Below are 8,395 nucleotides of genomic sequence, written 5' to 3'. Positions count from 1 at the left end.
CTCCCTCTCCCTCTCCCTCTCCCTCTCCCTCTCCCTCTCCCTCTCTCTCTCTCTCTCATCCATTCTTCCTTTCCTCTTTCTTTTCCCTATCCCTCCTCACTTTGCCCTTTCTCTCCCTTCTCTCTCTTTTCTTTTCCAGATGTAAACATGTCTGAAACAAATAATACATTCTAGTAAATTATTTCATTTATTCATATTTATATGTGTTTCTTGTTTGCATATACATCTGTGCATTCATACCTGGTGTTAACAGAGGCCAGAATAGGCCATTGGATCCATTAAAACAAGAGTTATAGACACTTTTGAGCTATCACATGGGTGCAGGGAATTGACTTTGTATCCAAAGTAGAACAGTAGCCAATGACCCTAACAACAGAGTCATCTCTCCAGCCCTATGAAATATTCTTAATGAATCTCAGCTTTGATTACAAATATGTAACTCATCTGGCCCAACATTCCCAATGGCTTCTTTCATATTTTCCATGTTCCCAGCAGCATCCATACTTTCAACTAATAAGGCATTCTGTTTGCATGTTTAAGACACAAATAATCCTGTCTTCTAATCCCTGAAGATCGTCAATTCAGCATGTTGAGGCATAATTTATTCTTTAATTCTCAGTAGTTTCTTAGATACCTTTCTCGCTGTTATTCTTCCATGATTCCTGGAGTCATCACTTTATTCAAGTTCATATTATATCAGGATAGCAACAACTGTCACATTTGCTTCATGATTTCAACATCAGCATTCTTTCCCAACTGGATAGTGGTGTGTCTATCTTATAACATTACTTACAAAACTTGAATGCATAAATGAATCACCTTTCAAATCCAGAAGCCCTTTAATGGTGATATATATCATATGTATCATATATCTTTATATACCACCAAGTAAATTTTATGTGTCCATATATTGCATATAATGTATAAATAACAACAAGAAAAAGAGGTCACAAATTTGAAAGAAGTAAGGAGGAAGGACATGGGAGAAGTTTGAAGGAAAGAAGAGGGAAATCATATAATTATATTATAATCTCTAAAAGTAAAAATTACTGTTTTAAAAGATCCTGAAGCTCCTTATGCAGTAGGTCCTGGGTAAGGTATAACCAGATCAAGCCTGGCCACAACCACACATAAAATCTATCGACATCACATACTCATTTATGGCATTTGTATGTATGGAAGTGTGTTTGCTATGAAGCACATGTGTAGATCAGAGAACAGTTAAAAGGAGTTGATCTTCACATTCCACTGTGTCAGTTTCAGGGAATGAACTGAGGCTCTCAGGGTTGGTGACAAGTCACTTTTCCTACTGAGCCACTTGCCAGCTGGATTATCACATGATATTCTTGATATGAAACTTTATGTTGTAGGCATGATTAATAAGCACTGGTGAAGGGTTTTATCTAACACAAATAATTGGTAAGTATAAGTTAGTATTTTGAAGTTATATTCACGTTAGGGTAGTTATTGATAAGGAATTTTCAAATAGTTGCTAACTTAACTATGTTTTATCTCATTAGACAAGAAGTAAAAGATACTGAGGTGAGGAAAGAAAAAAAAAACCTTATGTTTCCTTCCTTCTTCTATAGGTAGTTATCAGATCTTAAGTTTGAATTTTGGAAAAGCTTGTGACAAATTCTAAGCAATTTCCCCTAGTAAGCCACGTCAGAACTGATGAGGCATTCTTACGTTGTCTGTGGCCCACCCACTTATACACCTACCGTGTTATTTTTCCCTCACAAATAATTATTTTATCAAGCAACTAAATATCTTCTCCTTCACTGTGACACTTACAGATTCGGTGACTATTGTTTCCTAGGATGGTATCATGCACAGTCAATGAGGTCAGCTCTAACACAGGAAGTGCACAGGGTGTTGGTTACCACTGAGGATTTGCACATGTTTCTTTCCTTCCTTCCTTCCTTCCTTTCTTTCTTTCTTTCTTTCTTTCTTTCTTTCTTTCTTTCTTTCTTTCTTTCCTTCCTTCCTTCCTTCCTTCCTTATCTATTTATTTATTTATTTATTTATTTATTTATTTATTTATATTTAAATCTCTCCAGCAAACATGGTGCTGCAAATGGATGTTATTATGATATATACTGTATTCATTTACTTTGCTATAAATCAAATATTTTCTTTAAAGACTATGATTGCTTAAATATATTTTACAATAAACACTTTTGTAACACTCATGAATAGACAATAAACTAGTATTGTGTGCCATAAATAAAAGAAAATATTATAAATAATGAATTCAATTGGAATAAAATGGATTTTAGTTTTAGCTAGATACTGCCCCTCTTAGATAGATGATGGTCAGCTTAGGAGTGTCTTTATTACATGAGAGACATGAATAGAAATATACGGTGCGCAGCCTCGCTGATAAGGAGAACGCCACACTCAGGATTCTTCTGACAGCAATTTATTGTACAGCTCTTTAGATGGCAGTGAAGCGAGGGACCCCAAGCCCCAAAAACCTGTGGCTTATATAGAGCCCTAGGAGAAGTGCCACACACTCATTGGCTCTCACGACATCACCAAATTAGCATACTGGTTTTCGCGCCTTGCGCAGGCGCACATTCAAGCAAGGCTCTCAAGAAGAACCAGGAAACCGGTGCCATGTTGCAATGGCGAACGCGGCTCCTAACAGAAATAGTATTAAATGCATAAGATACACATGACTTTACTAGGGCCTTGGTCATGGAATAAAAAATAAGAATTTAAAAGAGAAACTGACCATGAGTCTACCTAGTTTGTAGTCTTTGTCTGTCATATGTGTCACACGTAGAAAACACATTCCTACCTCACATGGACTGAGTGGTCTGTAGGAAATGGGTGATTTCACAGGAAAACACACTTGTTCAAGCTTGAAATCCATCACTTAAATTTCAAAGATTCTTTCAGAATATCAGTGGGTATAAATAGGTCAGCGTAGGAATCCTCTCTTCCTCCATCGCCCCATTTCTGATACATATACTTAGTTGTGCCATGATCAAGACAGAATTTCAGTATAAAGTAGATGAACAGAAGATGTCACCAAGAACATCCAGCACGGATATGTGCTCTTTGTCAAACCTAAAATTCTCTTAGGCTGGTAGCTCATGTGGTCCAAGAGATAAAAGTCTCAAATGCAGGCAGAGTTAGTGTTGCAGCAAGTCATTGGGTCAACATACCTTGATTAATGCGAGAGCTGTGTTTCTGTCAATATGGCTAAAGAAGAAGGAAGAACACAAGACAAATGGCCTCTGCTGTAAGGTTTGTTTTTTTTTTTCCCTTTGACATCAGACTTATAAACAGATTTTACAAAAGGAAGACAATAGGATGAAGGAGGTAAATGGGGTAGGAGGATTTCATTTCTCATGTTCCCCAGCAAAAACTCTTTGTTATTATTGTTGGTGGGTAGGTTTCGGCTCCCACTTTTCTGGCCCTTACTTTAATTTGTGTCCATGACTGGGTTAGTGATGAAAATACTCAGATGTAGCTTCTGTTTAGGGTCTTGCCCAACTACTGAAGAATGACTGATTTAATAAATCAGGCTCTTTCCTTTTTCCTTTCCTTCTCTATTTTCTTCCTCCTTTGAAGTCATTGCCAGACAGGTTTTGAAGTCCTAATGATGATTAGTTCATTTAAGCCACTGAAGACCAACAATGGGTTTGAAATGTTAATCAGATGGAGCGCTTATTGCTAAACAGCCCACAGAATAGCAAATGAACCAGGAAAGGAAAGCAAGGAGGAAAAGTCGACCATTCGGTGATATGACACAAGCATTTTCAGCTGCAGGGCCTCTCGGGTGTGTGAGGAGGACAGATGCCTGCTCTTCTCCTAAGAGAATCCTCTCTGTACACAATAGTGTGCTGATTAATATCACTCCAGTCTTCCCTCGAGAGGATCAAGGCTGCCTCTTAGTCATTTTCTCTTTGGGCATCATTGGACTCCCTTCTCCTTCCTGCTGAGAGGGAGCTGACATGCAGTTTCTTCCCTCTTTCTCTAAAAGCCTGGGTTCACAGAAAGCTCATCATCCCCCCCCCCCCATCCTGTCACCATGACTCAAGGAGTGAACTCTGTGGTAAGACCATTTATATCATCCTCGTGTGTAAAGGATGCTGTAGATTAAGCCTTTGATGGCAAGATTTCGAGAGACATGACTTTAGCACCCACAGATATGAGAAGCCAATTGAATGAAGGCACCTTTTAAAAATTATTTCTAGTATGTTCTTGCTGTGCTCTTAGAAAGATAAAACTTTCCTAAAATTTTTCTGTCTTAGTTGAAATACGCTATAGTGATGCTGTCCAATATGGTTCCAGTATCCAGATGTGCTGATAACTTTGAAATAGGGTACATCCCACAGAAAAAAAAGCAGCTTTAATGCTATTTAGCTTTAATTAAAACAACTATAAATAGTCAGCTGTGGAATACCATATCATAGTACTAGTCTAGAAACTTGCCACTCAAAACATGGTCTAAAGAGTAACATTAGGAGATGTTGTTTTTCATTATATTTTAAAACACGTTTTTGTGTGTATTTATTGGAGGGGTACATATTTACCACAGTGCATATACAAATAAATGTCAGACAGCAAGTTGTGGAAGTCAATTTTCTCATTCCACTATGGGGCCTGTTATTTTTATACCTTTATTTGGGAACCAAATTAAGGGTATTTGGTTTCATGGCAAGCACTTTTCTGTAGCTTGGCCTGGTACCTTACTATAGAGTAAAGTAGCTAATTGTGGATTCTTGCTTAGTGTAGACTCTCCAACACAGAAGCACCCTGAAGGATCCATTGTTTGTTTTTCCTTTAGGAATAACCCATCAGTGTCTTGTGGATATACTACATATTAGGAAGCACTATTTAGAGATAGGTATTGTTAGCTAAACGTGTGTGATTTGACAAGTTCTTACCAAGTAGTACAGTACTGATTATAGGGTTTCTGCATACTTAGATGCAGCATTACTTGGAGCCATCCTGGTTTTTGGGTTTACAAGACCTTTATGTAGTAACTGGAATATGTAAAGAAAGGATGATATTTGCATACTACCTCTCCAGGAATTTTCAAATTGTTAGGGAAAATATTAGGAATTGGAAAAATAAATTAGGAATTAGCTAAAAAATTTCAATAAATATATCATTTTGCCTTTAATGTGTTTAAGAATTCTCTTGAGTGCTACAGTGGTGCACTTGTATTTTCAATCATCGGTTGTTATAGGTGGGAGGAAATGGTCTCTAAGAGTTTAGGAAGATCGTATTGTAGACAATCAATCCAGAGTAACCAACTGCATATAACCAATATACCAAAAAACATATACATGCCTTCTGTCTTATTAACATGAGAAGGATACATTATGATTATTTTAAACAACATTGGAAATTCTTTCACAAGTCAGTCACTCCTCAGGCATTTCAAGTATTTTCCACCTGGGCAAAATGTCAAAGGTTGTAACTATACTTCCCCAATTTATGAAAAATGAAAACGGATGGATTAAAGTTCAAGAAAATGAGAGCTAAGAAAACTTAACTCTTAAAGAAGGCATTTAAAAGTCCATGCTTAAAGGCAGTGCCCATGTGCAAAATAGCAAGCCGCTAGAAGTTCTTTTCTGAAGGGTCTGTTTATGCTGGCATGACAATAACAGTTAAATATGTCTATGTAAACTTATGAATGACATACTGGATCAGGAATGAAATAAGCCTGGAATGTGTAGATCCGTAGCTCACATGCAAATGAAGATGTGCAGGAGGAAAATTCTCTCTACAAATATCTCATCTTGCATTGCTTCTGTAAAATTTCAATTACTGGATAAAAATACCATGGTTGTAACTTTGTGATATTACTTACCATTTCAGTAAATGTTCTAATACCAACTAAGTATTGTATTATTTTCATATATGACAAGGAATTATACCTATTATATGGAATGTAGTTTGTGATTTTTGACTCCTGCCATTAAAATTCAGAGCAAAGAACATAGACTCCTGCATGTTTCCATATCCTTTAACTTACACAGCAGATCAGCATGTTGAAATTGATCAAAATTATTTCGTGATTATTTCTGGTCCCTCCTCAGTCTCTTACCACCCTTACTTACCTTCACATAACCCTCTGATTAACTCATCACTGCCTTTTACAGGGCTTTCCTCAGTCTAGTAGAGAGAGGGTATTACCTTCCAACACAGCAGGATTTCAACAAAGCAGAATGGGGTCTTAATTACAGATTTAATGAAGAGAAAGGCTGTTCTACATTCCTTGCTGATTTCCCAGCTGTAGGATGACGTCTGATCATTTCTAGTAGCCCAGACCTTCCCTTTCCATCTGCTGCCGTCACTACCAACGCTTCTGTTGGGCACCTCTCTGCTGGGCTCCTCTTCTTTGGCATACTAACTAAGAAAATGAAAATGTCAAATTTAGGTATCCACCCTGCTTTTCATGAACATGTCCCAAGAGAGAGAACTCACTAGTTTTACTAAATAATTAGGACTAAATATGCTGTCTTCTCCTGATTTTTAGTGGAATAATTTATAATTATATACATACATAATATTATATATTATTATAACTAGATATACTACTATATATATTTTGTATAATGATATATAGTGATATATATATAATGATATGTGTATGCATATATGTATGTATATATCATATAACTCAGTTCTCTCATATAGTCAAAGAAATAGTTCTTTCAGAGAGTTCACTTTTCATTATATCCCTCCATTTTCATCTGGTTGTAAATTTTAAAAGAAATATCTGAGGGGGGATAAAAATTAGCATTCCCTTTCATTTTCTAGAATGTACAACTTGTAGTAAAGCATTTCTTTATTTTCAGGTCTTAAAACTGGGTAAAGAGACACACTATATCTGCATGGGCTGTTTAAATATTTCAGTGTTCTCATCTGTGAGGTGGCAAATAACATATCTCTACTAAAACTGGTGGAAGAAATAAATGAGATTAATGAAAAGACAATGCTTACCACAGTTCTCCTCAGGGAGAAAGTTTTTGTTAAATATTATTTATCATATTTTATGATATATTATTTCATATATTTATGATATATGAAATATTATTAAAGGGTTTTAAAACTAATGATAGATAATTTATTCAACTTTATACAGCATTAATTTCAGGAATAATTATTCTCTGATCACTTGCTTAAAAATGACCATAAAATCAAAAGTTAAAGTTTAGCAAACTTTTTGAGTACAATAAGACCTTGACTAATTCAACATCCCACCTTTAAAACAAAGGATGCATTCAGGAATATTGATCTTCAGGCTAACAATGAGACGTTCACAGTACTCTATGCAATTTTACTAAATACCCAAAAGATTAGAGTGACATAAAATCTAATATTGATTAGAGTTATGATTTCAAAGCATAAAAATTTCAATGCATGTTTTGGTAAGCCAACATATTCTGTTGTTCTTGAGCTTAATAAGGTAATAAATATCGAATTGGTTGAGTTATTTTCTATTTAATATACTTGATTTTAAAATGCTACACATCTGCAGTCTTTTTCTTGCTAGTCTACTTGAGTTCCCAAAGTCTTATTACTGTTTTATTCAAGCTCCATTGAATACAAGTGTGTGAATGCACACACATACACATACATACACACACACACACTCACACACACACACACGTACACAATCACACAAACACTACACTATTTGATAGGGTTCAATTACTATTTAGTGAAAATTAGAAACATATATTGCATTCCAGAATATGTTCATTAATTTTACTTAAGCTACCTTTTTTTTCCTTATTTCTGTCATTCAGTAAATATCAACCTCTCATACACACTGAAAATGAATAAGCTACTTTTATTTGGGAATTGTTTTTATTGTTAAATTCATAATAGCTTCTATATCTAGTATTGATGCGTTTTAAAGTTTGCGCTTTCCAGTTCCCTGGCTCCAGTGCTGGTTTCTGGCCTTACAGTATATAAGACTGATGAGAAAGAATATACACATCTTTTGACTTTTGTAACCACTTTGTTTCTGCATCTCCAGAAGGTTCCTCTGTCCACTGTGCAGTAGCTGTAGAATGGCCTGCCACTGACCATTCTGTTTTCCTGTGTTAGGCTCATAGTTTCAGTGAGGTCTTTCTTAGATCAACGTCGTGTCTCCTGTGGGTCAAGGTACTTTGTACTGCTGCTCTTTTATCGGGCCCAGCATATTATAGGCATCTAACTATTATTAACAGCAATGGGAAGAAACAGAGCCACCAAGGAAACAAAAGTGGGTCCTCTTCCATGTTCATGCAGTTCATCTTTTGTACTCAATTTGATCAAGCAACCTTGATCCAGATAAAATGAAACTATTCAGCATTACTGTCTTCAAAGGAAGTTCTCTCTCTCTCTCTCTCTCTCTCTCTCTCTCTCTCTCTCTCTCTCT

General features: G+C 36.0%; 1 pseudogene; it reads right to left on the bottom strand.

Annotated features, from left to right (window-relative positions):
• Window positions 1-8,395, bottom strand: part of LOC114608443 — a 201,911-nt pseudogene that overhangs the window by 43,705 nt on the left and 149,811 nt on the right.

Source organism: Grammomys surdaster, unplaced genomic scaffold (genome assembly GCF_004785775.1).
Source record: "Grammomys surdaster isolate TR1022 unplaced genomic scaffold, NIH_TR_1.0 125901, whole genome shotgun sequence".
In the NCBI taxonomy this organism is placed as follows: Eukaryota; Metazoa; Chordata; class Mammalia; order Rodentia; family Muridae; genus Grammomys; species Grammomys surdaster.
Note: the sequence above shows the minus strand (reverse complement) of the source record. Positions and strands in the feature narration are given on the sequence as shown.